We start from the raw sequence: 27,531 nt of genomic DNA, 5'->3' as shown, positions 1-27,531 counted from the left end.
TCTTGCCACCACCACCGTGGGTACCGGGGGGTGTGTGGATGGATTTATTTCCACGCTTTCGCCTTACACACTTTCGCTTTCGCAATCAAACCCAATATTTCTACCGTCCGGAGGATGAATGTTGGAAAGATAAATGATCGCTCATCTCAATAATCGTCAATAATATGTTTTCTCTTTTCCGCTTTGCTCGGTGCTTTACATTTGTCACCGTTTCCCCGTGGTTGTCGGTGCAGGTTCAGAAGAGGGTTCTATCTAGAGCACGTGGCCCGTAAGTGCGCCAAGTTCGGCAAACCATCACTTCAGTGCTTTTATGTCTGCGGAAGGATGGATGATATTTTTCCTGGAAGAAATAGAAGTGTTTCGCCTGAACCTGGTAAATGTTCTACCGAGCGCTTCGCAAATGGTCTTCATTACCTCGTTTATTGCGGAAGCCGTGGAAAACCCGGGATGTGAGTTTCCGCACGACTAAAGAATGATTACTATTTATATCGCGAGGAAGCGAGAATTTAAAGACGTACATAAATTCGTACCTTTCTGCCAATTTTGCTGTGAAAATGAAGATCAAAATATTCTTTTTTTAGTTGTTGGAGAAAAACGTTTTCTACCTTCGATCCCAACATCATTAATGTCAAGTTGGCGTACACTCGAGCAAACAGGATTTGCACATCACTGTCATTCGAACGGTAGTGTATTAGTTGATCCGTTTCGATGAAGCATAAGTGATCGAATTTAAACGAGCAAACACTTATCTCTTTTTTTCCCTCCCAAAAACACCCTCAAACACTGTTGTTGATGATGTTTGCTAGATGGATTGGAACACATTCTACAAACGGGTCAACGAACGAATAAGTAAGAAAGAGAAAGAGAGAGAGAGAGAGAAAGAGAGTAAAAGAGAGAAAAAAGCTGGTGTTAATGATGGTTTATATTTTGCAGCATCTGATGCAAATTTTTCGCCGAAAACAAGTCAAAAGCGATCACACAAAAAAAGTGAACGGAAAACTGAGAAGTGAAAACAGTTGAACGAATAGCAGATGTCACATAGTTTGTGTATGATAACTTTGCTTTTCCTTTACGGTTTCGTACGGGAGTGGGTGTGTTTCTAGGGAGTGGTTGGTTGCATAAGTGGGTCGATTCATTTCTTACATCTCGTGATTTTGACAGACGCTTCGTCTGTTTTTGCTTCTTTAGTTTCGTACCGATGCCGTCTCCCTTTGGAATCTCTTGGGTGCCGTTTTTATTTTGTCTCCCCATGGTAACTGTCTTCATCAACACTACCGGCAGCAGTACCAGCAGTAGCAGCTGAGAGTGACAATGATGAGGGTTATATTCTGTCCCCGGGTATGTTAGGCAAAACACCGGGAGACTAAATTGTTTGCTCAGTTTGTTAGTTTTGTGCTGGTACAACATCCACGGGCAAAGCGAACTCTTCAGATGAGCCAATGCTGTCAGGATCAGGATCCATTTGGCACTGTGGAAAGTGGAAGGATTACATCGCTATGACACGACAGGGCAAGTTGATCATGGAAGTTAATAAAAAAGGTAACAAAAGGTGAAGGCAAATGGACTTTTGACGACGAATGGAGGTTGCTGGTTTGTGTTGATTTTTTCGTATCAACAACGGTAACGAAGCTATGGAAATACTTTGTTTGGAGGGTTTATGTGAAGAGCAGTACTTTCTCAATTTCTGTTATGTGTCTCAGGATTTGCTCAACAAGAACATGCAACATACAGGAATAGGTCTAAACCCCTTAGGAAGTTTTTACAAAAATATTTGATTAATTAAAAGATTTTACTTATTCGATTGAATAATTAAAACATATCAGCAAAAGAGAAAAGGTTGTAAATGTACTAAATTAACATTTTACTCATCACATATCAATCTGCTTGTCTCACTCTCATTTAAGCGGCTTTTAAGTAAGACGGCTGAATAACTGCAACTCATCTTTAATGTTCAGTTAATTAGACTAATTTAACGATTTTTCCCAACCGGTTCGAGAACCGTCAACAACTCAACCTTCACCATTCAAGCAACCATGCTTCCCACCAAACCATGTGAGGTGAGAAATCGATTCGCAAACTTTAATTACATGCAATCACGGGGCCCATCGTCTTCGGCAACACCGGTCTCGGTGAAGACGGATGAAGGTGTTCCGTAATTTTGCTTCAAATTAATTACCGCCCGGGAAGCCAAACCATTGCTTAGACGAAGCCGAAAGGCGAAAATTCCTAAGCAGGATAAAGTTTTACGCTAGCGAAAGGTTAACGCCTGGATGCTGCTTTTGGATGGGCGGAACGTTGTTGAAGCGTGGTGTGAGTAGCGAAGGCAGCAGACACTTACAGCGATAAGATGCGACTATACATGGGCAGATGGGTTTGTGGGTTACGATCTGCAGCGTATTTTGCCACAAAACATCACGATAACACGTCTTGAATGTTAGCCTTTTCAATGGCATCCGTTGAAAGCTTCGGCTCGTATCGGAGCGAACCATTGAAGAGGAAACGGCAAGGTTGAGTTGTTCATTCATTTTATTCACATTATTTCTTATAGCACATTTCTAGCTGGATGATGTTTGTTCTACAAAAAAAAGTACACCATCAATGGTGAAACAAAACGGAACGAACATGCAACTTTCAAACTACCATTGCTTCGAAATGTATTTCAAAAAACACAATTGTAAACTCGAAAATTCCAACACAAAACTTTCTAACATGCGAAGTGAAAATCATCAAAGTCGCACGTATTTCTGGATGGAGCATTTCAAGAACATACAATACGTACACTACCCACTAATGCCAATCTCCATGCCATGCCAAATCCATGCCAAACTAATGTCCAAATAACAAATACGCCTTCCTTTGCGTGCCATTGCAAAAAGTGGTTCCGCGCGGGTGCGTTTTCGTGCGAGCCACACGGCTCGGGTATCGTTCTTTTTGTGCGTCTTTTAATTCAAACGCAAAGTTTTTCAATTTTGTTGCGCATTGTTTGCCTTCGAGGTGATGGTGTATATATGTGTGTGTGTGTTTTGTGGTGATTGTTTTCTTTTCGGTTTGTGCACAGGGAGGGTGAAACACAGCTTGGAGGAGAGATTGGTTCCGTGGGTGGTGTTGTTGTTTACTGGTGCTAGAAGGCACGGCATCGGGCAAACAATCGAAAAATGTAAATACAAATTAGAATAAGTTTAGAATGAAGTTTGATTTGACAGCTGTAAAGAAGCAGGCGTTAACAGATACACATATGTAAGCATTTGTTTGCAGCAGACACTTAGTGAATGAAAATTTGCCTCAACGATGGAGACGCCTGGTAGCTTTCAGTTTGTGTGTAAAATGGGAAAATATTTTTCATTGTGTCTTGGGTACTGTTCGAGGGATGGAGAGAACCATTTTGGCAGTGTGAAATTGAAAGCAAAAGGGGGGATTTTTAAGCAGCAATGTAGGAAATAAAGGATGTGAAAGCGTGAGGAAACTTTCCCATAAAGAACCTAATAAAACGGTTCGACGCGTAGATGTTTTCATTCCTTGTACATTTTCCCTTTGCTACTGCTTAACTCAATGTTTGCTGCTGGGAAGCATTCAGCAACCAACAACAAACCCGTAAACACAAACTTGTCACGATTGTTTACCCATGTGAGGGCAGCCATCCACTTTAAGCCCATTATTGCGAATCTTAAAAGCTTTCACCCAAACCGGTCGGTCACCGTTGATCTTTGGCAAACGTTTGCTTTTTTATTCGCTTTCCCTTTTCTTTGACAACAGCTTGCGTATTTTTTTGTTTTGCTTAAGCTTAATGCTTTGCTTTCGTCAGCGTAATGGATGTGTATTGGATATTGGGTTGGTAGCCGTTGGCTAATATTGAATTTCGTATCCTTTTACAAGCACTTCAAAGAAAGTGCAAAGGAGAGGAAGCTTGGGAAAGTGTTAAACAATGGAAAAGTGAAGAAAATTGTTTATGTGTTCAAAAAAATGATATGAAATTGCTGGACATAAAAAAGCTTACCGATCTCAAAGGGTGATTCAATGAGTGAACCATTCGATTGGGTTTTCCATTTTATGCATCGAAATATTACACACGAATATAATGTAAAACAACTCAACGCTCGTGAAATTGTTATTGTTATGATTTTTTGCCAACAATTTTAATGATTGTGAAAAGGTTTTCCTGTTTTGTAGCAAGAGGTTACAAGATAACCTACATGGTGGTGCGAAACCATCATGTTCCGATTGTTGTAATTGGGTAGAGTGAGCATTAAAGCAAACACGTAAACACATAACGTTGGTGTACGTGGTGCGATAGAAATATGACAAACGTTGACAAAACTTCACTTGATCAGAGATGTCAAAACTCTTGTCTTTTTTCTTAGCTTAACAAGCTTTAAGGTCGTGCCGGCCATATCTGACTTACTAAACTTATTTTTACCACTTATGGGGATAGTCACTCCCTGCTACGCGGCGACGGTCTCGATGGGATTTGATACCCGGTGTTGTCGTGTGGTGCCAGCGTCGTTTATAACATATAATTATATTTATTAAACACTAAACTTATTCTACATCTAACCTAAACTAAACCTAACCAAAAAAACTAACAATTTGACCTTTGATACTCTGAACAACGTGTTCGCACAAGAGCTAAATAGGAAAAGAGGTCGAGCTTAACCGTCGCGTTGAGCTCGAAGCCTATCGTTATTCTGGCCGTGTTGCCATCTGCTTTGCTATAAATCGTTATAGTACTCGTATAATATTACATAATACGTAATTCCTCCCGAGGGTAAAGAACGAGCGTCCCCGTTCGTAATTTTAAGTCTTATCTAGACGTTTTATCTTATTCTTATGCCGTTTAACATTACGAGAATTCATAAAGGTTCTTTCTTTTACATCGTGAACCTGCATTTTGTATGATCGAGGGTCTAGTTTTTTTCTTATGTTTGGCTTCACGTAAACATTCTGTCCTTCTTCAATCATTGGTGGTTCTTCTTTACGTACATTACATTTGGTCATTCGCTGTCTGGATGCTTCGATATTCGTTCTAACTTTCGCAAATATTTTCTCCGCCTGTTTTTGTATCTCGATGGGATTTCTCTGATTGGTATTATTGAATACAATTTCGTTTGGTGTATAACCGGAAGCGGAGTGTACTGATCCATTGTATAATGATATACATAGCGGAATGAGCTCGGTCGTAGCCATATTTGGAAATTTATGTTTGTTGGTATTATAAATTTCTATAACTGTAGAATGCATCTTTTCCACTTGACCATTGCTTTCTGATGATGATGCATACGTCAAATTTGTACCCAGCGCGTCCAAGAAATTTTTTAGTTGCATTGATCTAAATGTCGTTTCATGGTCTGTGACGATCTTCAACGGTATTCCAAAATTGCCAAAGTATTTCGCTAACGCTGTCTTCACATCAACCAGGTTTTTAGATGGCATTTCTATCATTTGCGCGAATTTTGAAAATGAATCGATCAGCGACAGGAAGCTGCAGGAGTTAATGGAAAAGATATCCATGTGAATTCTCTCCATTGGATGCTCTGATGCGGGTCTCGGCGATATTTTAATGTTATACGGTTTTCGTTCATACTTATTTACGTTACAAATTTCGCATGTTTTAACGGCAATTCTTATTTTCCTTAACATTTGTGGAAAAAAAATAAGCTCTACGTAATTGATTTTCAATTTCTGCCATTCCTCTGTGCGCTCTTTCGTGTTCTTTGATTATTAACTCATTTTGTTTTTCTTCGTCTAAAACGTCTTCGACTTGGTAGTGAGTAATAATAAAGAATCCAACATTACTAAAATGTTTCCTAAACGTTTCCTGTATAAGGCTTAGTATCTCCTCTGGGGCGTGCACCGCAGTTTGTTTTCCGTTATGGTATTTTTTTAAGATTGAAACAATTGTAGGTTCATCGAATTTCCGTCTACTGATAGTTATTTTGTTGTAATTGTTAAAAGGAGTTTCTTTTGTATCGCTTTCTGTCTGAGCTACATGAAAGATTAATTGGTTCCTATAATAATTAACTGGACGTTCGGTTGATTTTATGAAAAAGTCATCTGATGTATCTGCCGAATGTAATGTATCTATATCTTCTGTATTGTGTGAGTTAATTTGCTTTTCTTCTACGTCCTCGTTGACTTTACGACTTAATGCATCGGCAACAACATTTGTCTTGCCTTCCTTGTATACAACTGTATATTGATAGTTTTCCAGTTCCAATCTCCAGTTCAAAATTCTATTGTTTTTGAGTGATGTTTTGATAAATGTAAGCGGTTTATGATCGGTAAATAGTTTGAACTCTCTTCCAAAAAGGTATGGTTTATATTTCCTGATGGCCCATATAATTGCCAAAGCCTCTTTTTCGATTGTCGAATAGTTTTCTTCCGCTTTGTTTAACGTCCTGCTGCCAAATGCAATAGGACGTTCGATTTTATCCTGAACTTGCGAAAGGACAGCACCAACCGCGTAGTCGCTTGCATCAGTTGTCAAAATGAAAGGGATTGAAAAATCAGGATAAGCTAATACTTGATCTGATGCTATCGTTTCTTTAAGCTTTGTAAACGCCTGAATGTATTGTGTATCATTTGTATTTACGGTTTGTCCTTTTTTTAAGTATTGTGTGAACGGCTTTGTAATTTTAGAATAATCTTTAATGAATCTTCTGTAATAGCCTGATAATCCAAGAAATTGTCTGATTTGTTTTTCGTTCGACGGTAATTGCCATTCTAATATTTTTTTTACCTTATCAGGATTTGGCTTTATGCCTTCTGGAGAAATAACATGACCAAGAAACTCAGTCTCACGTCTTAAAAATTCGCACTTATCAATTTGTATTTTTAAGTTAAAGTCTGAAAGCCGTTTGAGTACCATAGAAAGATTTTCTAAATGATCTTCTAAATTATTTCCAACTATTACTATATCATCAAGGTATACATAGCAAATTTTGCCAATATAATCCGAAAGAATATTATTCATAGCACGCTGGAATGTCGCAGGTGCATTCTTTAGCCCGAATGGCATTCTAGTAAATTGAAAATGTCCTTGACTTGTCGAAAATGCTGTTTTCTCCTGATGATCAGGATGCATTTCAATCTGATGAAACCCAGATTTAAGATCCAAAATGGTGAAATACTGCGATTTTCCTAAACTGTCAAGAATATCCTCGATTTCTGGTAGAGGGTATTTATCAGATATCGTTTTCTCATTAAGCTTTCGAAAATCGATTACAACTCTAATCTTCTGTATTCCTGATGCATCCTTCCGTTTTGGCACGACCCAAATAGGCGATGCGTAAGGACTCTTCGAAGGTTTAATTATACCCGTTTCTAGCATTTCTTTTATTTGGGCCTCTACGTCCTGTTTGTATACGTGTGGATATCTGTACGTTTTAGTGAATACGGGACTATCATCTTTTGTATTTATTTGATGTTTAACTGCGGTTGTACTCGTGAGTTTTTCGTTATTTTTAAGAAGAACTTGATGATGTCTTAATATGATGTTGATGATTTTTTCTTTTTCAAAGTCCGATAAATGATCAGTTCTAATAATTTTTTCAATCATGTCTCTGTTCGGAATGGCATTAGAATCAAATGGGATTGGTGAAATTGTTTCAAAGTTATTAACTGTAATATTAAGTTTGGAAATTTGTGGAGTGATTTTGCTTGTTGTTAATACATTAATTGTAGATCTATTATTTAGCGAGGAATAAATGCCAGGTTCTATTAGAGTGTCTTCCGAAAGTTGTTGAAAAGATGGTACAAACCAATCTCCACTGCGATCTGTTGTTACTGTAATGGTGTGATAAAAATATTTGTTTGAGTAATATTTTTTAAATTCAGTTTCTATTCCTTGAATGGTTATAGTATTGGTAAAGTAATTTATTACAGTATTAGTTTCGGCCATAAACTTAGAGCCTATAAGACCGTCAAAATAATTATGAAAATCATGGATATAATAAGTTTGTGGTTTAATTTGTTGTCCTAATAATTTGCATGTGACTTTCGTATTGGTAGTATGAGTTCCAAAAATATTTGATATTTTTGCAGTGCAATTTTGTTCACAATTGAAAATAATTCCGGGTTTAAGGATGTTTTCATTTGCTCCGGTATCAATAAGTAAGCGTATAATTTTGTCTGTAGAGCTATCGTAAACAGTTATGTATGGCAAAAAATCTAGAGTCTCTTTCAAGTAAGATTTTCGGAAGGGATTTCCCGATGAAAATTTGAATTGTCTTCGTTTTTATGCATGATTTCAGTGTTGTTAATCGTTCGTGGTAAAATCGTGGTATTTTTTGTTCTCGATGAATTATCAACATCCATCGGTTGAGGGTAATGGTTATCAGGCTTCTTCTGATAGCCCGTATATACTCGTGAAGAGCTACTAAAATTTTGTTTATTTTGCGGAACCTGCTTATGTGAGGAACTAGCAGTGAAAGATGGTTGATGAGTGTTCATTCTGTTAGAATTTAGCTCATGTGATCTAAATTTGCATAAAAAGTTGTAGGCATCTTCGATGTCCTTGGGTCGTGCTGCTTGAGCATAACCGAAATATGGTTTTCTCAAACCAGCAACAAAAGCCGCTAAGCCATCTTCGTCGATAAATTTGCATATAACTGTCCAATTGTCTCTGTAATCCTTTTCTTGTTTTGCTATTGTTTTAATATTTTGGATGATTTCCTTCGCTTGCTGGTAATACTTATGCAATGTCATGCCTTCTGTCATTGTGTGTTGCCACAATTGGCATTTGAACGTTGAAAGTTCACGCCTGTCTCCTATGGCATCAATTAAAATTACTTTAATTGCGTCAAAATCTTTCGGGTTTCCTGCAACACAAATAATGTCCTTTGCCTTTCCTTCGATTTTGTTGCAAACAGCTGTTACGTAAACGCCGTACACATCACTGTTCACTCTACCTTTAAAAAGGTTCAATGTACTTTCCGCAGTGTCAAGCCACGCGGTAAGTTGTTTTCTGTTTCCATCATAATTAGGGAGAGATTTGATCGGATCGGGAATCCTATAAAAATCTTCTACCTTACTTGTAGTGGTAGGTTCCACGTTGGTCACCTGATTCGCCTGAACACAAATCTGTTCTTGTGTTAGTTTAATGCACTGTTCCTGAATATTGAGTCTCTCGTTTATTTGTGAGAGTCCCAAGGTCAACTGCTTAAGTTGCTCTACGATTTGATCTTCCATCGTTACGGAATTGTTATCTGAATCTGTATCTGAAGCTACGTTAGTTGAACGCCAGTTGATGCGTTGGTCAAAATGCTCTTTCTCTTTCTCGCTCTCTTTCGGCATTTATTATCACGAGTGACAATAAGTGATCAGTATCCGATCAGCCTATCATGTAGTGCTGATAGATTTATGTGTGGATCGGACTCGATAAATTGTCTCTCACCACGTGTTTATCACGAAAATAACACTAATAAACACTTGCAAAATTCGACCTATCTGGTAGTGTCGATATTGCGTTAGTAAAACTTGGTGAAAAAAAAGTTTTACTTACGTGTGGTAGCAGGTCGTGCCGGGGGGCCCTCGAACCGAACAACGGATTCAATCCTTCAGCTGCTGGTGCAAAATGCGGGAACCACTTTAGAAAGGATTGTTAATCCTGTTCTTTTCCACTGTTAATAAAGCACTTCCTGAACTGTCTACAGCGCCAATTATATTTATTAAACACTAAACTTATTCTACATCTAACCTAAACTAAACCTAACCAAAAAAACTAACAATTTGACCTTTGATACTCTGAACAACGTGTTCGCACAAGAGCTAAATAGGAAAAGAGGTCGAGCTTAACCGTCGCGTTGAGCTCGAAGCCTATCGTTATTCTGGCCGTGTTGCCATCTGCTTTGCTATAAATCGTTATAGTACTCGTATAATATTACATAATACGTAATTATATACCACCGGGCCGCACCTTATACAACCTATTTAATAATCTTTTCATACTTTTACAAAAATGAACTTTTGTATATACAAGGGCGGATCCAAAAGTAATGGAATAGCTAGTAGGGGTGAGCATTGTTAAGGATAGGCTTGTCCAGAATTTAAGAACAGAAAACTGGCAGAAGCGATTAAATAAGTGAATTGCAATCAGTGATGATTACTTCGAAAGTGGGGAAATTTTCGTTTGACAAAAAAATTACAAATAAAAATGTTAACAAAGAGTTCCTTCGTATGTCAACAGTTCGTTTGTGTTTGACATCTCTGATTTTTCCGGTTCACATACACTCGAAGAAACGTGCCTCTTTTAAACCTTCATATTTGGACGTGTGTGCTGACTGAGGAGACGATGAAAACCTCCATAAACAACTTATCCACGCGTCGGACATCAAATAATCGAGAGACGAAAGTGCGCTGGAACTGATGCAAAGGCATAAAGCTGCCCATGGAGAAGGGGCAAACTGAATGGGAATGTTGAAAGGGCAAATGAATGTAAACCGGTGAGGAGAGAGAGAGAGAAAGAGAGAAACGCTACACACAGTTTGGGCTGAAGAGAGGCTGAAGTCGTAAGAGGGTGAGGCACAATTTGTTTACTTTCATCATGGTTATTGTTATTTTTACGGCTATGTTCCACCATACGTACTGCACTCTCGATGTGATGTGTGTACGTGAAGCGCGATGTAACGTAAACATTATCGATGAGCAATGGCGAAGCCAATGGAGTGGGTGTACGTACGTAGTGTGGCCTCCAAAAATCCATATACCAGTATGAGACAGAATAAAGGAAGGGGAAGAAAAAAATACCAAAAATTGCAATCACCAACCTTGAAGGAGATGCTGCTCTTGGCGCAAAAAGATGAAAGAAACATGTGGTAACGGTACCGGGATGATGGGTGTGGTTCACCGTCGGTAAATTGAAGCTTGTCTACGTGATCGACGGAAGTGCATGCATTTTTTCAGCACATGAAACCGTATGATCAGCGCTTGGTATTAGTATCGCGTATCGCATGGGGTACGTCTTCATCATCGATGGGATTTTCCGCCGGTTTGGTGGAAACTGAATTGGAAACTGCTTTTCGCTCATATTTTCGCTAATCTCGTTTTCCCCGATTCACGAGCTGTTTTGGCAAACGATCGACGACCGGTGATGATGGAAATCGATTACGGGTGATCAATCAGCGCAAGAGGGGACCGGTTGGTGTGGTTGTAGGAGAACGTAAAAAGAGCAAATTAAAATAAACAGCTAAAACCAGCGGCTCGATCACGAAACCATAAGTCTGTCAGGGTGGAAACAGTTTTATGCCATGGCATGTTTTAATAACGTATACAGGCGCATTGTAAATGATGAATCGCATAACGCAAGCAGGTTGTACCGGGGTGTAGAAAAAATAAACTGTACGGTAGCAAAGCAGTTTGCTTGTATAGCGAAGAGGTGTTGAAAGGTCGAACGAAACTGTGAGTGTGCTGTAAAGATATGGCATTCCGTAGCGATATTTTGTTTTTTTTTGTTTGTAAAACTATAAACATAATCATAATAGCGTTGCAGAAGTCGTATAATCGTTGCAAAGCTAATTAGTCGGTAAGAGTAAATATTCATGATCGATGGAGACGCCTGGTGGATTTCATGTTTTTTGATAACTTCGTTGGGAAATGTATTTTCTTACTTTTGTTTTTTTTTATTTAAAAACTATAAACATAATAATAATAGCATTGCAAAAGTCATACAACCGTTGGGAAGCTAATTAGTCGGTAAGAGTAAATATTCAAGATAGATGGAGACGCCTGGTGGATTTTAAGTTTTTTGATAACTTTGGTGGAAAATGTATTTTTTTTGTTTAAAAAACTTTTAACATAATCAGAATAGCTTTACAAAAGTCGTATCATCGTTGGAAAGCTAATTAGTCGGTAAGAATAAATATTCAAGATAGATGGAGACGCCTGGTGGATTTCAATATTTTTGATAACTTCGATGGGATACTTATTTTTACGATTAAATTAATCATTTTTATTACAGGTATCAAAGTCATTTTCTGCCTATTACTTTTCAAATTTAAATAAATGTTCAAGGTCTCCCAAGTTCAAATACAAACATTATTACCCTTGCTTAAAAAGTCAATAAAAAACCCGGAATTAGTTCTGGTGACTAGCACACTAACACACATATTTAAAGCTTAGAATCCACCACTGAACGATGCCATGCATTACATAGCTTCAAAAGCCAACCCTTTCTCACATCGATCGACACTTTCATTAGCAGCTCATTGTTTCGCGCTGTACCTTCCCCACATCCTATTAGACACAATTAAAGCCAACCGTCGTCTGTAGACCTCGCACCAGTACAACCGCATTGGTATCGGATGATTTCACTCCCTTGCTGGATGGGATCGAAACGTTCGAACGTCATCACGTCTGGCTCCATTCAGGATGTATGCATGCGAACGCGCGGTGAGAAAGCTTTCTACGGTAGCTTACGCTTTGCACTTCAGGACCACCCTTTCGGGATGCTCGTGAAACCATTGATTGAAGCCCTCGTACTCACCTTACAATGGTTTGCATTTTGCAGCATCTACCATTGACGTGTCGCCATGAAGACGACGACAAAAGCCGACGGGTAGTACAGCAAAACCGCAACAGTCAAAACTCTTCTTTTTGCGTTTCTCCAGGCAATCAGACGTCGTGAGACGAATGGGGCCGTAAGGAATGGAAAAAGGGATCAGCACACGCACACACACACGTTCATGAAACGTTCCGGGTGTGGTGTTTAGTTCGCGGAAGAGATTCCAAAGTAAAGAAGTTCCATTGTCAGGTTGGCTCTATTATATCGTACTCTCGCTTTCAAGGGTTCAGTGTCGCTTCAATTGGCCGTAGGCCTGTTGTGCAGGTTGTGCTGCGTTTGCTTCCGTTCGTATTGCCGAGAAAATGGGGGAGGCAAGAAAAAAGGTAAAAAGTCACTGGGAGAAAGGAATCAAAAATAAATTCTTCATCCATGTCTCATTCGTTGTGCCGGTGGCGAGGGCTTTTACCAGGAATGGTCTCACGTCTTACAGCGTGAAAGTTGCGTGGTTGTTTTTCCTGCCCTCCCTGATGTCCATTTTTGTACCGTGGTGACAGCTTCCGCTCGACCGCACGTAATAAACGCCACACATAATTGATTCCTTTTCCTTCTTGCACGTGTGTAGGTGTGTGATCCGTCATATCGTTCTCGTTGCGTAAGCCACCTCCTGCCGGGCCAACTGACAGCAAGTGGTGCCATATTTAAACGGTAGTAAAATGTTTAAAGCAAAAACGATGAAATAGCGCCAGTAGCTGCTGCTGATACGATTTGTCCGAAGTAAATGGTTAGGCTTTGGTTGAATGCATGCCTGAAGGTTTTATAGCTGACCGCTTATGGGGTATTCGCCAACTTTTCCAATTTAAAACTCTACCTTACTGGGTTACGGATGTTTGCTAGTAAAGTTGCACGAGTTGCTATATCCGGTGGTCAGAATGTCAGGTTTTGGGCCTTTCGTTTTTCATAGGAAGACACCGAAAAAAAATCCATACACCCAGAACAATCTCTTCCTCCGGTGAAGTCGAGCGGAAGTGACTTTGCTCTCATTTTGCTGCGGTAGAGGCTAGAAGAAAGGAAAGCTTTTCTGTGCACGGTGGTTGCAGCTCGTTTCACCGGATGGTGCTTCCACCGTTGTGCTGCCATCTTTATCGTCTAGCTGGTGAGAGGGCTCGAGTGATGGGATGTAATGGTTTCCTTCAGGTAGATGCCGGCCGGCCCGGTGTTTCCTGCCTCACAGGTCACAGTCAGTTGAGAGCGGGACATTAAAGAAGCTTTTTTACTACAGATCTCGAGCTTTAAAATGGCGCTACGACCATTGGGTTGTTGTTATTTACCGCTGAACCGTCTTTGTCGGCTTTGACAGCTTCAATGGATGATGCTATTTTTTCGCGCCGCACTTTAAAAACCTTAATAAGCAGGGTGAAGTCCTTAACAAAGTAAGAAAAAAAGGGCGAAATGAGCAAACGAAAGCCGGATAAAGCGACGCGTTAATGGGCAAAACAACGTGGCAGAAGAAGACGGTACGGTGTAAGGAAAAAAACACATTTCCCCCAAAGGACGATCGAAATTTGTGGGATAAAAATTTCATTTTTCTTCGTCCACACCACACAATTGGTCCCTTGGGGCTTTTTTTTGGCGGCGTTAGTTATGCGAGCGAGGTTGGGGCCATTATAGTGCCGCTTTGCGTGAGATCGCGGATTTGCTTTATTGTGGTCTATGTGGCCAGTGGGATGTTTTCTGTTTTTACTTTTGCCTCTCTTGATCCACAATCGTTCAAGGTGGAAAGCTTTAGTAGAACAACAAAAACCATGGTACATATAAAAAAGGTGTTTGGGGCTTTTTTTTTGCTTCCCCAATGATTAGTCCCAAGCCACACGAAGAGGGTAATTTTGTTTACTTTTTTTTGAGGGTGGAAATGTTAAATGCGGATGGTGCAAATTGTTCATACAACCCAAGTGTGAAGGGAAAAAGCTTTCATTTGAAAGTATAGGAATCATCGGCGAAGAATGTTGTAGTGAAGAAAGGCCAAAAAATCCGGGCGAGTTTGATTTTCTCAGTAACGCGTAATTGGGAGCTATTTACCTTCGGCTCGAACATTCATCCATCCTTAGATGGATCGTTCAGAAGTGCCGAAATGGATTAATATCCATTTTCTGCCGGCGGGACGCAATTCGAGGCGTTTGAGTACATCCGTATACAGTGGGTATAATATTTAAGATCATTTTTGACAATTTAATGAAAGCGAGGAAGCATACTGGGGGAATAGAAAATCAACCCTCGTACTGTATAGCTGACATTAATGTGAACATTACTCAGATAGCGGACGTCCTTCCGAATGGAGAAACTATTTACCGAACTGTTCAGTTGTCCCAACAAAAAAAAGGATCGCCTTTCACTTCTTCAAAATGGAATATTAATTCACTTAGTCGATCACCACAGAAGCGTGCATGTAAACATAATTTGAACTACACAAACACGACTGTTTACAACACAATAAAAGCATCAGAAGGATATTTGTGTAAACTTTACCCGACTTATTATGTCCGTGCATACAAACACACACACACAAGGATCCAAACCATTTTGTCCCAATTTGATGGGTCACTGGAGCATAAAATAAATTTTTCATGGCCACTACACTTCAAGGCCAAGCACGAACTAGCTTCCCCTGGAGGTATACGGGGGTGGTATTCACTTTACTGTCCATGGTTCATCTGGAAAGATATACATATATCTAGGAATAAAGCAAAAACAAAAATCTCATCCTCCTCTAGCTTCCCGAAATGGATGCCTAAGGGTATGAAGAAGCAATAGCAAACAAATGATTTTCCATCTTCGTCGTGTTGTCGGGTCGTACTGGAAAGAAATCGGACCATTTTGCCACAGGTTCGTTTTTTACGGCGCATGTAAAACATTCCCATCGCTCTCGTGTCCGCATGTGGTTGGGTCAGGTTGTGGTGTGGTTTCAGGCTATTTATTTGTCTATAAATTAAGTCGAGTAGATTTTTTGCCACCTCCCCTCTATTGCTGACTGAGCCACGGATTGGTTTTATTTTATCTGCTTTCACCGACAGAATATTCGATGTTTGGACCGAGTGATCATCTGCTCGTTACAATCTCGAGCGACACTTGAGCTCCATGTCCATTTCCTCCATATCCTCCGGTGGGAGGAAAAAACAACGGAAACAGTGTGCCACTAGAATATGTATAAATAGAATAATGTTACAATTTTTCAACCACACCTTGCCGTGGGTTTTCGCACGTTCCTTTCTCTCTTATACAAGCGATTTTATGTGATCATACAGGCGATAAGCGGATGTAGGTTCCTGGAAACCCCGGGCAGGTCTTTTCATTTCATGCCTCCAGCTGATCCAGTCAGGCATTCAGCGAGAGCATAAATTTAAGTGCCACAAGTCGCTGCTGAAGTCGAGCATTTACGAGGTAATAAATGTTGCGTATCATGGGATCGCAGACAAGCAACACTATGTATTATCTCGAAGGTGTTCCGGAAAAGGTGGTGAAAAATGTTGTAAAGATTAGTTACATCGTCAGGTGCAATTTGATACCGATTGGGAGATTGTGTATATAGGCGTTACAGGGATAGATCGCTTCGGTCGATTGTCAATTGTGGATGGAGTGTGTGTATCGCTTTTCCGACGCAACATCAAGATTCGTTTATCGTGTATCGTACGAGGGACAAGTGTTTCTTAAATGAGATCCCTTCGGTTTCAATGTCATTACGTTTAGTGAGATGAGATGTAGTAAAAAGATCTACTAACTAGGTAGTCGAAAGGAGCAGTGCATGTGTTCGAGCAAAAACCACATGCCGTAAAAGACTTGGTTTAAATCCAATTTTCTATTATTCACCCTACACATCTCCATCTACATCCAATTGAGAGGAGTTTAATGGGACACAAAACCTCAAGGGAAGGAAACGGAATGTCCTCTTGTGATTGCTATTCAATTGATTGCTACGAAACCGCACGTTCCAGCAACACATTCATTTTCCTCAAGATTGCTGGTCCCAAAGACCTTCCCGCTCGTTTGTTTGAGGTACGAGCGGAAAGAAGGTCACCAAATGGTTTCATAAATTTAATTTTCGATTACAATATTAATTAACACATTCCAGTGGATCGTGTTGATGGTGTTGTGTAGCTGTAGTAACGCTGTCTGACAGAATTCTATATCAACCTTGTTTGTTGTATTGGTCGCATGTGCGATATACAAGATCGGTACACCAAGCAAGAAATCGTATTTGAGAGGGCTGAATCTTATTGCGAATCGATGATGAGGGGGTGTTAATGATAATTTTCAATTTTCCACCCGATGGAAGCTTAACTAACGCTTTCGTATCCCATGGGAGGATTTCGGATCGAACGATGATTTTAACATTTTTGGGGGAGGGCGGCAAAAAACTTTAATGAGTTCACGGTGTAGCAATACGGATGGTGAAAGTTTCTAGAGTGGTACTTTCGTATTTCTTTCTTTTAACTTTTTTTGCGCATGCTGTAACATTCTTTCATTGAAGCAAAAATTCGACGATCCGGGTGGGGATATTTTGTGTGTGTGAAGTTCGATGGGAGTCGTTCGATTACCTTCGCAAATGGTAAAAGTTTCATTTTCGATAAACTGAATCCTGGTAAGTGGATAAGTAACCTTGGGATGAGTGAAGAAGTTGACGCTGACGATGAATGGTAGTCGTACGTTAGCTAAACAGGGAAAGTTGTTCATGGCAGGGAAAGTCAATCTGCCAGTTGCATTATCGGTGAAGATTATCGTGATTAATATTTTTAAAATGATTCTTAGATGGATGTTAAAAAGCAAGACTTTTAATTCTAATATTTTCTAAACACTTTGACCTGGACATTTTTATTTTAAATCAGAAGAGGTAAATCGAGAAAAAAATTGTTACAATAAAAAAGGGTTTGCTAGTCCCTGATTTTGCCCCTCCGATTTTGTACAACTTCAAGCGTTGTAAATTGTCTTCATTATACACGAAATGACAACTTGAAAATGTGAGTATAAAACAGCAAAAAAAACGAGAAAAACTGTGGGTGACAGAAAGTTTGGCACGTTTTCTTGCTGTTTCTGGTTTCTTGGAAGAAGAAAAAAAAATGGAAAGTTGTAATAACTTCCCATAACGAGTTACTTCGCAAAGGCAAAGCGGTAGCTAAATCAGTGTGCCAATTGAGAAATCGACTGGTTTCGAAAATTTCTTCAGCCACCGTACCGAAATGTGGTACGAAAACAAGACGCCACCGATAGAAGACACCATAAACATGCATAATTTAAACCTATGGCCATTATGAACCAGCCACTAGATATCCGGTGATGGTTGAGACGGTGGTGAAGACACAAAAGACACGAACCATTGAAGCTCATTTCCCGGTGGCATAATTTTAGTCTTCCGTTGCACGTCCGCACTCTGTGTCTAGGGATATAGTGTGGTTTGCCGTTACAGGAAGGTATTCCCATCCCATTGCAGGGAAGGAAACCCAGCAAGAAAGGCACCTGTACCTGTAAAACCGTAAAGTTTGGTCTGGTTTTCGGTGTGCTACCGATACCGGCGTTTCCCTGAGGAGTTTCGGACCACGCGCCGGAACTGGCTAACCTCCTGAAGGTCGTCATCGTATGGTTTATAGCAGACACAGCTTTCCCTTACGAACCTGATGTAACCTGAATAACAAATTATTCGGAAGCTTTGCTGTGCTGGGAGAGTGAGCGAGAGGAGTTTGAATTTTGTTTCGCAACTCCCCAGACAGGGCGGGCGAATTCTCCAGTGGAATTATGCATGCCATCGGGTTTCGGGAGCTTTTACAGGATTAGTCGTGTAATTAGGAGCAAAGCATCCTTGGAACTCAATGGTCAATGAAATGGAAGCATGCGGGAAAGCCGAGCCGTACGGAAAACTTACAGGGAAATGGGCCAAGGTGTAGAGGTTTTAGACAGGTAGAAAGTTTTCTCTTTCGAGGAAATGAAATGGTGAGCACTCGGAATCGGAAACCAAAATCGAGCGGAAATTCGTTTAGATTGGGAGATGTTTTTTCGGCGAGATACAATTTCCGGTTTCTCGAACTAAAATCCAGCGTTGTTTTGCCCCCCCCCTCGATAAGGGTTGTGTGTTTAGCAAGGTGATGTTAACAACAACAGGAACGCTGTTCGTTTAGCACGTTGAAAAGGGTCGGACAAATATGTAATAATAGTAAACATGGTGTCAGACCGGTATGTGAATGTTAATAATGAGAATTCAATTACAAAACTTCCACTTCCAATAGCGCATTGCTTAAGTCACAAACATCCATTTTTCATTGAAATAGTTTCTAAAACCAATAAATCAATTCCAACTTCAATCGCTTCGCATATTTATACAGCTTGGCTTGGCAGAATAACGCAAACCCGCTGGTGGTAGATTTGCAAACGCAAATATGCAGCTGATCAGGGTTCGGAATCGGTTCTGTTTTTCTCGCATATACATCCGTGGCAATAATTACCAAGAGCGGCACAGATCGCTTTTATCCTCAATAATACTTCGCTCATAATGCACGGTTTTGCGGGGATGATTAATTTATCATCCGAGACCCATTCACCGTCGGCAGATTTTGCTTTGAAGGCGTAAAGATGGCACGTTGTACCGGCACTGCACCTTTTTTGCGGGGTAGGGGGTGTAAGCAATCGTTTGCGGATGTAATATTTTTAGAACCGAGCTTACTCAGATATGCGGCGGGTGGGAAGATTGTTTTTATTCTGTCCGCTGCAACGCTCAAAAGTGAAGAGTTACATCCGTGCCTTCCTTTGCGAAGTTCCGCTGCTACGTGTTGTTTTACAGATGAAGTAATGTATTATTTTTTTATGAGCTAACCATTGCGGAGTAGTGTAATATGGAGAAACAAACAAGAACAGAGGTCGCCCAAAAGTGTCAAAAGTCAGCAAACATTATGACGGGTCTTGTTTTTCACGGCACAAACTGTCAAGTAAATAATTCAACTTTCTTCCCGGAAATGGATTGCAAAGCGAGATAGGAAGCAAAAGTTAGAAAAGAAAGCCACTTAAGAACGAACACGACTTGTCACAAGTGTCAGTGACCCTTTTTCGTACAGTATCGTAATATAAGTGTAGCGGGTATCTATCTTTATTGTAACAACTTACTTGGAATACTTTTCACTGGTACACCCACAAGTAATTTTCGGGCAAAATGCAAATAAAAAGGTTATCATCAAACCAATTGTCGGCCATATTTTTTCTTCCTTCTTCTTCTGGTAGCTAACTTGGTTACAAAGAAACCACCATTACTAGACGGTACGATACCGGGACGATGCTCGAAAGCGGCCCATCGAGACCAAGCTAATGATGATGGGTTGGAACGTTGTGTTTTAGCTAACGTCACTCACCGGACCAATTTGTGGCCGCAGATAAACGATACGAAAGTTGAAGACGACTCCGGTACCGTGATTCGTTTTTTTTTAGGGTGGGCACACGTGGAAGTGGGTGGCAGAAGACAGCACAACAACCTGGTAGAAGATAATCTGGTTGTTTTGTACCGCGCCGCGTTAAAGCGCCATCATCATCTGTGTGGTACCCTGATTGGCCATTAAGGCTTGTAGAATCAAAACTTAACAAGCTGTCGGTTGCTGCGGAAGCTGAGACGAAGCTTTTACGTAGGTTTGATAAGATTGTTGGCACACGTCCTTAACAGGCCTAATAAACGCTCGGAAACTTGTTTTTCATGATGAAGAGCGGAAAAATTGGATGAAAAATTGTAATCAAAGTTTATGGAAAGGATGACGAATGACCTTAAAGTCCTCCTCATAACAACGCTAGCAACGAAAGTTGGATGTACTGTTATTAGATTATTTTTTTAAACTGATTTAACGGCTTTTTAATACAAATGACATGAAATTAAGAGCTAAATGATTGAAATTTTACTTTACTATTGTTTAAAATAGAAATCTGTGATGCAATGTTGAAAATTCTTGCGTATCTTTATTTATAAGAATTTTATTCAGGCAAACAAATATGAATGACAAATTTTAAGCAAAACATTTTAAAAGAAATTGTCTCTTGTGCACAATATATTATCTAAAGTTATGAATTCTTAAATATGATGTCCACGCCACCAATGGTTAGCTTAAAAAAATCGCCTTTAAATCTTGTCAATTTATTTGATCATGATAAGCGAAATCTACGACAGATCAGCGGATAAAGACATTTCATAATGCCGATGAATATTAAATTTACAAGGCAGTCGTGTCATCCATAATAATTTCAGAACTCAAGCATGAGACAAGTCTTATCGCAGTCGATACGAGAAGATTGTTGGTTAGTTGACTTAATCGTGATGTTTCAATTTGTATCGTAGTTAATAAGAGTATAAATGTGCAAATAATTGCAATTAATAACCAGGCTAATTATATTATTAAAATTTTTATAGATTTTTTGCTCACCCCAAAAAAATTAAAAATATTTAATGAAATTCTAAATTTAAATTCAAAATAAAAATAATTTATACAATAACGATTTTTGTTCTTCTTTAATATTCCCTAATACTTGACTATCAAATACTATAGTATATCTTCAAGACAGTAGATTGTTTTGTGAGCCTCATTTGTAGATGCATTTGTAGATTTGTAAAAAGATGCTGTGTGATTCTTAAGTTTTTTGGGAATAAGCTCTTGTTACAATCCATCGACGCTAAACAAATCAAAAAATCATCAACAATCAAATTTGCGATCAAAAACAGAAAAGATGTAATCTTGAACCTTAAAGTAATCTCCTTTTTTTGGGGCATTTGTATCATCTGGCAGTTGAAAGAAAATATCTAACAAATGTTACACTCCACCACCAAGTAGTCAGCTGATAATGCGTGATAGAGTGAGAGAGAGAGAGAGAGAGAGTGGGAACCCTAAATGGGGAAACATTAGTAAAACAAAGACAAAAATAAATACGTACAAAACAAAAACAAATGCCCAACATTTGCTCACACAAAAGGAACGCTAACGAGCAGCAAAACGGCAGAAAAGTGTTGTGTATAGCTGGAACGATTTTTTGCACATTATTTTGCCATTGTTGTTTGGGGAGCCATTTTTGTTACGCTAAAGTTGCAAAGAGAAGTATCGTGGGGATATACCAGGCCAGTGCGTACCATTCTATTGTTCTAATTGTTGTTTTGTTGTTTTCCTCCTAACCTGCTCATAATGTGTGTCCTATTCTGTGTCTTTTTTTTCATTTCAGCTCATCCCCAGCATGTGGTCCACACGTCGTTTGGAGAGGAAGAATCAACTTGGGTCGCGTGTGAAAATGGAAGCGATGTGTCACGTGGGTAAAAACATTTCATTTACGGTCAGACGAAACGCCCGGATGAACGTTCTTTTGTTGGGTTGTAGTGCAAAAACATACGTATTCGTCCGGAGAAGGTTCAACAAAGTGTGATTCGTACAAAAGTTTTAGCTTCTAGAATTACGTCAAGCAGCAATGAATTGTTCGTACGCTGCTCGAAATGTTGCTCTTATCGGTGACGACAGATTCATTATCATGGTGATGAAAAATGAATATCCAATGAGCAGAATATGGCGTTCTTATCATGTACGGGGACGAGCATAAAAACGCATAAAAATATGGAAGTGAACGGAGGAAAAAAGGAAAGAAAAGAAAAGGAAGGAAAACCCATTCAAAAAATAACGTTGAAAATGAGTTTATGATTGAATAATGGTGGTGGCGAGATGTGGGTCAGTTTTTATCTGGTGAGATGGAAACAGGGGAAATGGAGAAAAAACTTCCAAACGAATGTTTGCTAAATTTTTCACAAAATTGGATTTACTAATCTCGGGGACGAAAGCTCCCAATGAAAATGATACAAAGTGTTTGGTGGACGTTTGGAAATCAGAATGTTGGGAGGGAAAAAGAAAGTTGATCCTTCGCTCTCCCTTTTGTCGATATCAAACGAAAACAGGAAAAAAGAAACGGATGGCGACACATCAAAGAAAGTGACAATTTTAAGAGCAAATCAAAAATTTCATTTCTTGAGTTGATTAATTTAAGCAAGTGCTTTCGTGTAGCTTACGTCTGGAGGAGGGAAAGTTTGTGTGATTAACTTAATGAGGTTTATCAACATCATTATTGGATTCGGTAGGAAATTACAGAGAAGATCATTTATTTGCTTTACCTTTGAATGCTTTCCTTTAAAGTCATTACTCTAGATTGCTTTAAACAGATTTAGCTACGTTTTTTTTATTAGATTTGTCTGTATTTTTGGAAGTTGATAAAAAATGTACATGCTTTTAAACGACAGAGTTTAAATTTACTAAAGTATAGCTTCTGTAGTGTTTTTAATATGTTGCGCCCAAATTTATGCAACCGTTATACAAAATATTTCATTTAAGCAAAATTGTTTGGATACATTCTTAATGCCTACTGTAAAGCGAGCCCTCGAGGCGAGTTTAAAAATTTAATCGGAAACACAACCATATTTACGTCAATTTGTTCTCGTTACCTTTCAACAAACGAAAGTGACGATTTTAATTTAAAAAAAACACAGCAATAAATAAACAAATAAATTGATCTTATTCCAGCATTTAAATTGCTAGAATTGTTTGCTTTTGCAACCGTCACCTCACACAACTCCATGTCATTCTCAAGATGTCATATAAATATTTTAGAATTTTTACGTCGGTGACAGTTCGGTTAAACATCCATAGATAAATAGAAGACAAAAAACGACGAAAAGAAGGTTTTTTCCCCTTTCCTTTTGCACATTAACGAGTTGACTGGATCGAAAGCTTTCTAGCGTATCATACACAACATCGACTAAGCCCCCCTCTGTCTCTTGTGCGAAATTGCGCGCATATCCTTTTTTTTACATACAGTAAGAAGATTAACCCCAATCAGCTTACGATTGCTTTCGGCGTTAATGGTAAAGCACCCCGAAGCCAGACAGTTCAAGGGCATATAATCCCTTCGCCGAGAAGTTCACTTTCACTTCAAATCCTTAACAGATGGGTGTTGACTTGGGAATACTGTATATGGCGAAAAAAATAGATATATTACACCACATGCAAATCATACACCTGAAACATGTGCTATGTTGTGTTAAAAGGAAGCAAAATTTATCATTCAACGTAGTTAATCCGATTCTTATAACCCTCCGTGTACATGTAAAATTTCGGTGACAGAAGGTTACGTACAAGGAGGGTGTTTAGATTGAAAAAAGTCCGCACCTGAAATCGCTCGTTGCAGGTCGTTAGCAGAAAGTGAGATTTGTTTGGACGTGTTCCAGAAGTGTGTGTGTCTGTGTTCTGGCGGGGCTTTGCAGTCTAAATCCAATCGTTAGAAAGGTGGATACAGCGAGCTGTCAGCTGACGAGTGGATGCTGTTTTTCGTGTGCTGAAAGCGTGTCACAGCAGGCGCACTACTGGAGGCGATACGGCGCCAGTCACGGTCCATAGCGGCACGCCGTGGACGTAAGGTTAAGGTAAGTGTTCCAGAAGCCGTCCGTTCAAGCATCTTTCCAAACATTGCAAAAGCATTCAGGGTTTAGTGGCCATTTTACAATCCCCCACCGTAAAGCTTCATTTGACACCTTACTTTCCATGGAGATATGAGCGTTAAGCATGGGAAGCTTGGCTTGGTATGGCACCGTCCGACGGTGTGTGTGTGTGTACTGTGGTAGTAATTCAATTGTTAACACACTGGGGAATGTCCGTGTCGTGTTGTAACCGAGCGTACCTGTCGGTACGGGCTACAAAACAGATACGAGCATCGTTTCAACGACATCGAACATTATTGCAGCCTAGAAGCGGATGGGGGTAGAATTCCGACGGGACACAGTGACAGTGCAGTGTGGTTGAATGTTTGGCCTGTGAAGATGCCGTTGTTCCCGGTGGCATTTCACACCAGCTTGCCCCTGTTTGTATCGAGTTGTATCCCTTCGGAGGGAATTGTAGCAAATAATGGAGACGCAATGGTAGTACTCAATGGTCGATGGAGGGACACCCTTATTCTTCTCGTTGCATTGTGTTGGTGAGCAACAACATGCACGCCACTTGTAATGGCACACAAAGCAAACTTACTTCAATCCGGGAACATTGTGCAGTTGGATCACCAGGAAGGGATCAATTTTGACAGGTCGAGAAAGCTCGTAGGGAAATGTCAATTCTCTCCATACGGTGTTTGGCATCGAAAAGCACAAAGGTAGTACAAACCTTCCGTAGCAAAAACGAACCAACTCCCTCCTTATTACTCTTGCACTCACGTAGCGCCGTATACAAGCGTTCAGAAAACCATGCAGCAACGACTGAGTGTGCACGCAAGTGTGAAGCTTGTGGCAATGTTTAAGTGTTTAAACTCGAATAATACCTGCCAGCTTTGTCCGCACACTTTGAACACTTCTCCTACCCATCACACACACACACACACGGGGGTGAGGATATTCGGTAACAACGGTAATAACACGTGCACCAAACAGAAGCATTTGGAACGTTGCTGCACCTATCCCTTGTGGAGTACCTTTCCGGCAAGTGTTATGTAATGAATTGCATTTTGAAAGTGTACCACTTGCATCCAAACGATGGAAAAGGTTCCCTCTCTTTTTTTTGCCCGCTTACAAAAGTAAAGATGTTGCTGATGGGTTTGATAATAAGAAGAAGTATCCTTGTGTGGAAGCTGTTTGAGCTTTTAGACCACTCACTTTGCTTCTCTCACGGTTTGCACTAGTACTCTAGTGCTAAAAAGTTCGTTAAGCGTGTTTTTGTGGGAGATGGTTCTTTTTTTCTTTCGGGGAGCGCTTTTGGCCTTCCAATCGCGCGGTGAATGGTGGAACAATGTGATGCGAATGAGCCGAACCGAGTCAAAAAGGGCTCAAGCTGTGGCGTTTACAGCACATGCTAGAGTTAGCACATGATGGATGGGCGGATTATAATTGAAAATTTGTACCAAGAAAGGCATTAGGAGCTTCGTGAAGAACGATTGTGAACGAAGTGATGGCACTAAGCTAATACCAACTCGGATGCTAGTGAAGTGTAATTAGTGTTTGGGTTGTGTTACTTAATCTCTTGCATGTGAATTGTTGGATTTCCATTCGATGGTGTTTCAAGTGATGAAAGATGCTTTGACGCGGGATAACTTAAGCCATTCGTTCCGCTTCATATTCAATGCAATTATGTTAAAAGCGTACGTATCAGGTAAATCATCTGTTGTAGTTGATTAATTTGAATCTATGTTAAGTCGAGAAGAAGAGAATTATTATCTTAAGTCGCACGATGCATGTCAAGATCAGTAAATGATTGAAAAATCACGAGGGACAAGGTTATGCGTCGATTGTTTTGAAAATCATTGATTGGCTTATAATTCCTATGGCCAACATACGATATCGAATGAAAATCAAGGCTTGTAAGAAGAATTATTAGGAGCTAATATACAAAATATACAAATTTATGATTTTTTTCTTATTTTATATATCAAACTTCTTCTTCTTGGCTTTTAACGACCTTACAGATCACGCCGGCCATTTCTGGCTTACTAGACTTATTTTTGCCACGTAGCCGGATAGTCAGTCCTTGCTACGGGGGGACGGTCCGGTTAGGATTTGAACCCGGTCCGGCCGTGTGGACTGGCGCCGTTTATCACATGCACCACCGGGCCGTCCCTATATACCCCTATGTATATTATATATTATATATTATTATATATTAAACTGAATATTGTTATACATTTAGGTCTTGTCAGAATGGTAGGTCCTGAAAATGATTATGTATTTCTCTTAAAATAAATTTAGCAAGATCCGTAAGGCTATTCACCTCAAAAGTATGAAGCAACTTTCCCAATAATCAGAGCTTTTGCTTACTTGGAGTATGAGGTTCCGAAGAATTGGTTAAACATCCTGAAACCGGGAAAAACCGGGAAGCCAGAAATGGCCCGCGTGACCGTAGAGGTCGTTAAGCCAAAAATGAAGAGACATATTTCTCTATTACTTTGCAAAAGGGAACATTCAACATATTTTAACTTTCTTGCAACGAAATATCATTAACGTTAATCGTACACAATTGCACAAATCACAAAGAATATTCTTTGTCTTTGGGGCAGTAGGCTGCCCATTTATAAAGATGAATTTGAGCGAACACAAATATATGCAACGGGACGCGTCTTTTCGCGATCGTCATGGTAACACAGCTTGTTGTACGCTTTTCCAGCCACCCAACGCCAACGAGGTCGAACGTGCTTTGACGCACCGAACAACAACAAAAACAACAACAAAGTTCGCAAACGAATGAAGTCGTCGTGCCATTTTGTCGACAAAGTAGCATTCCATCAGTGTGGCGCACAACGTTCGCGACAGTCTGTGACAGCTCTATTTCGCATTCCGAGCAGCCGTATCACAAACTTGTTAAGAGTAGCGTTTTTTGTTCTAAATGTGTTTGGTAAAGTGCATGCTCACAACAGTTCCGATGGTATCAAACCAGTTTGTTTGCTGCATTTTCCTTCATGGCAAGCAAAAAAAAACTAACCTTTTTTTGGTGGATAATTTTCACCGCTTTCTTTCGGTGCTATTTCGAGCAATTTCATTCACGTTTTTCATCTGCTGTTTTAAAGGAAAAAGAATGCAAGAATTGTACGAGACGCATAAAACATTGTGCTTGTGTGTTAGTGGGTTCATGTCCGTGTAAGAGTGTGTAACCGAGTCTGACCTATCTGCCGTTAGCAGGCCACCGTCGGCCTGTATGTGTGTGAGAGAGGTACATTTGAGACAACAAAGAACCATTGCATTTCCATTCGATAGAATATGTGCTCTTGCACTGTGTCTGCCCATCCCAAAAAGTTAGTAAACGATCTAGGACAAGTTATCATTGTCCCGTATGACACTTTCCACTTGCTGTGATTCCTCCGTAATGTATGGAAAAAGCTGGAAAATTCAATTAATATTAGCGTCTAGCGTCGTAGCTTATCCTGCTACTGGTTCGGCACCTTCAAAAACCATTCGTGTGAAACACTGGTTGGCAAAGATTACTGCCAAGCGCTTATCTGGCGCGGAAATAACTTTCAGTTCGCCCTCGCAC

At 39.9% G+C, this 27,531-nt stretch overlaps 1 protein-coding gene across 6 annotated transcripts in view; it reads left to right on the top strand.

Annotated features, from left to right (window-relative positions):
• The window catches only part of LOC125762929 (transient receptor potential-gamma protein), a 79,975-nt gene that overhangs the window by 14,551 nt on the left and 37,893 nt on the right, over positions 1 to 27,531 (top strand). For 3 of the 6 annotated variants that reach the window (XM_049425561.1, XM_049425565.1, XM_049425562.1), the window contains one exon: positions 21,716 to 23,951. The gene's annotated coding sequence lies outside the window, so the exon portion shown is untranslated. Of the gene's footprint in view, positions 1 to 21,138; positions 23,952 to 27,531 lie in introns of those variants that run through there. The other 3 variants (XM_049425566.1, XM_049425563.1, XM_049425564.1) reach the window with 2 other exon arrangements.

The sequence above is a fragment of the Anopheles funestus genome, chromosome 2RL, assembly GCF_943734845.2.
Source record: "Anopheles funestus chromosome 2RL, idAnoFuneDA-416_04, whole genome shotgun sequence".
Classification (NCBI taxonomy): domain Eukaryota; kingdom Metazoa; phylum Arthropoda; class Insecta; order Diptera; family Culicidae; genus Anopheles; species Anopheles funestus.
This window is presented reverse-complemented; position numbering and strand designations above follow the sequence as displayed.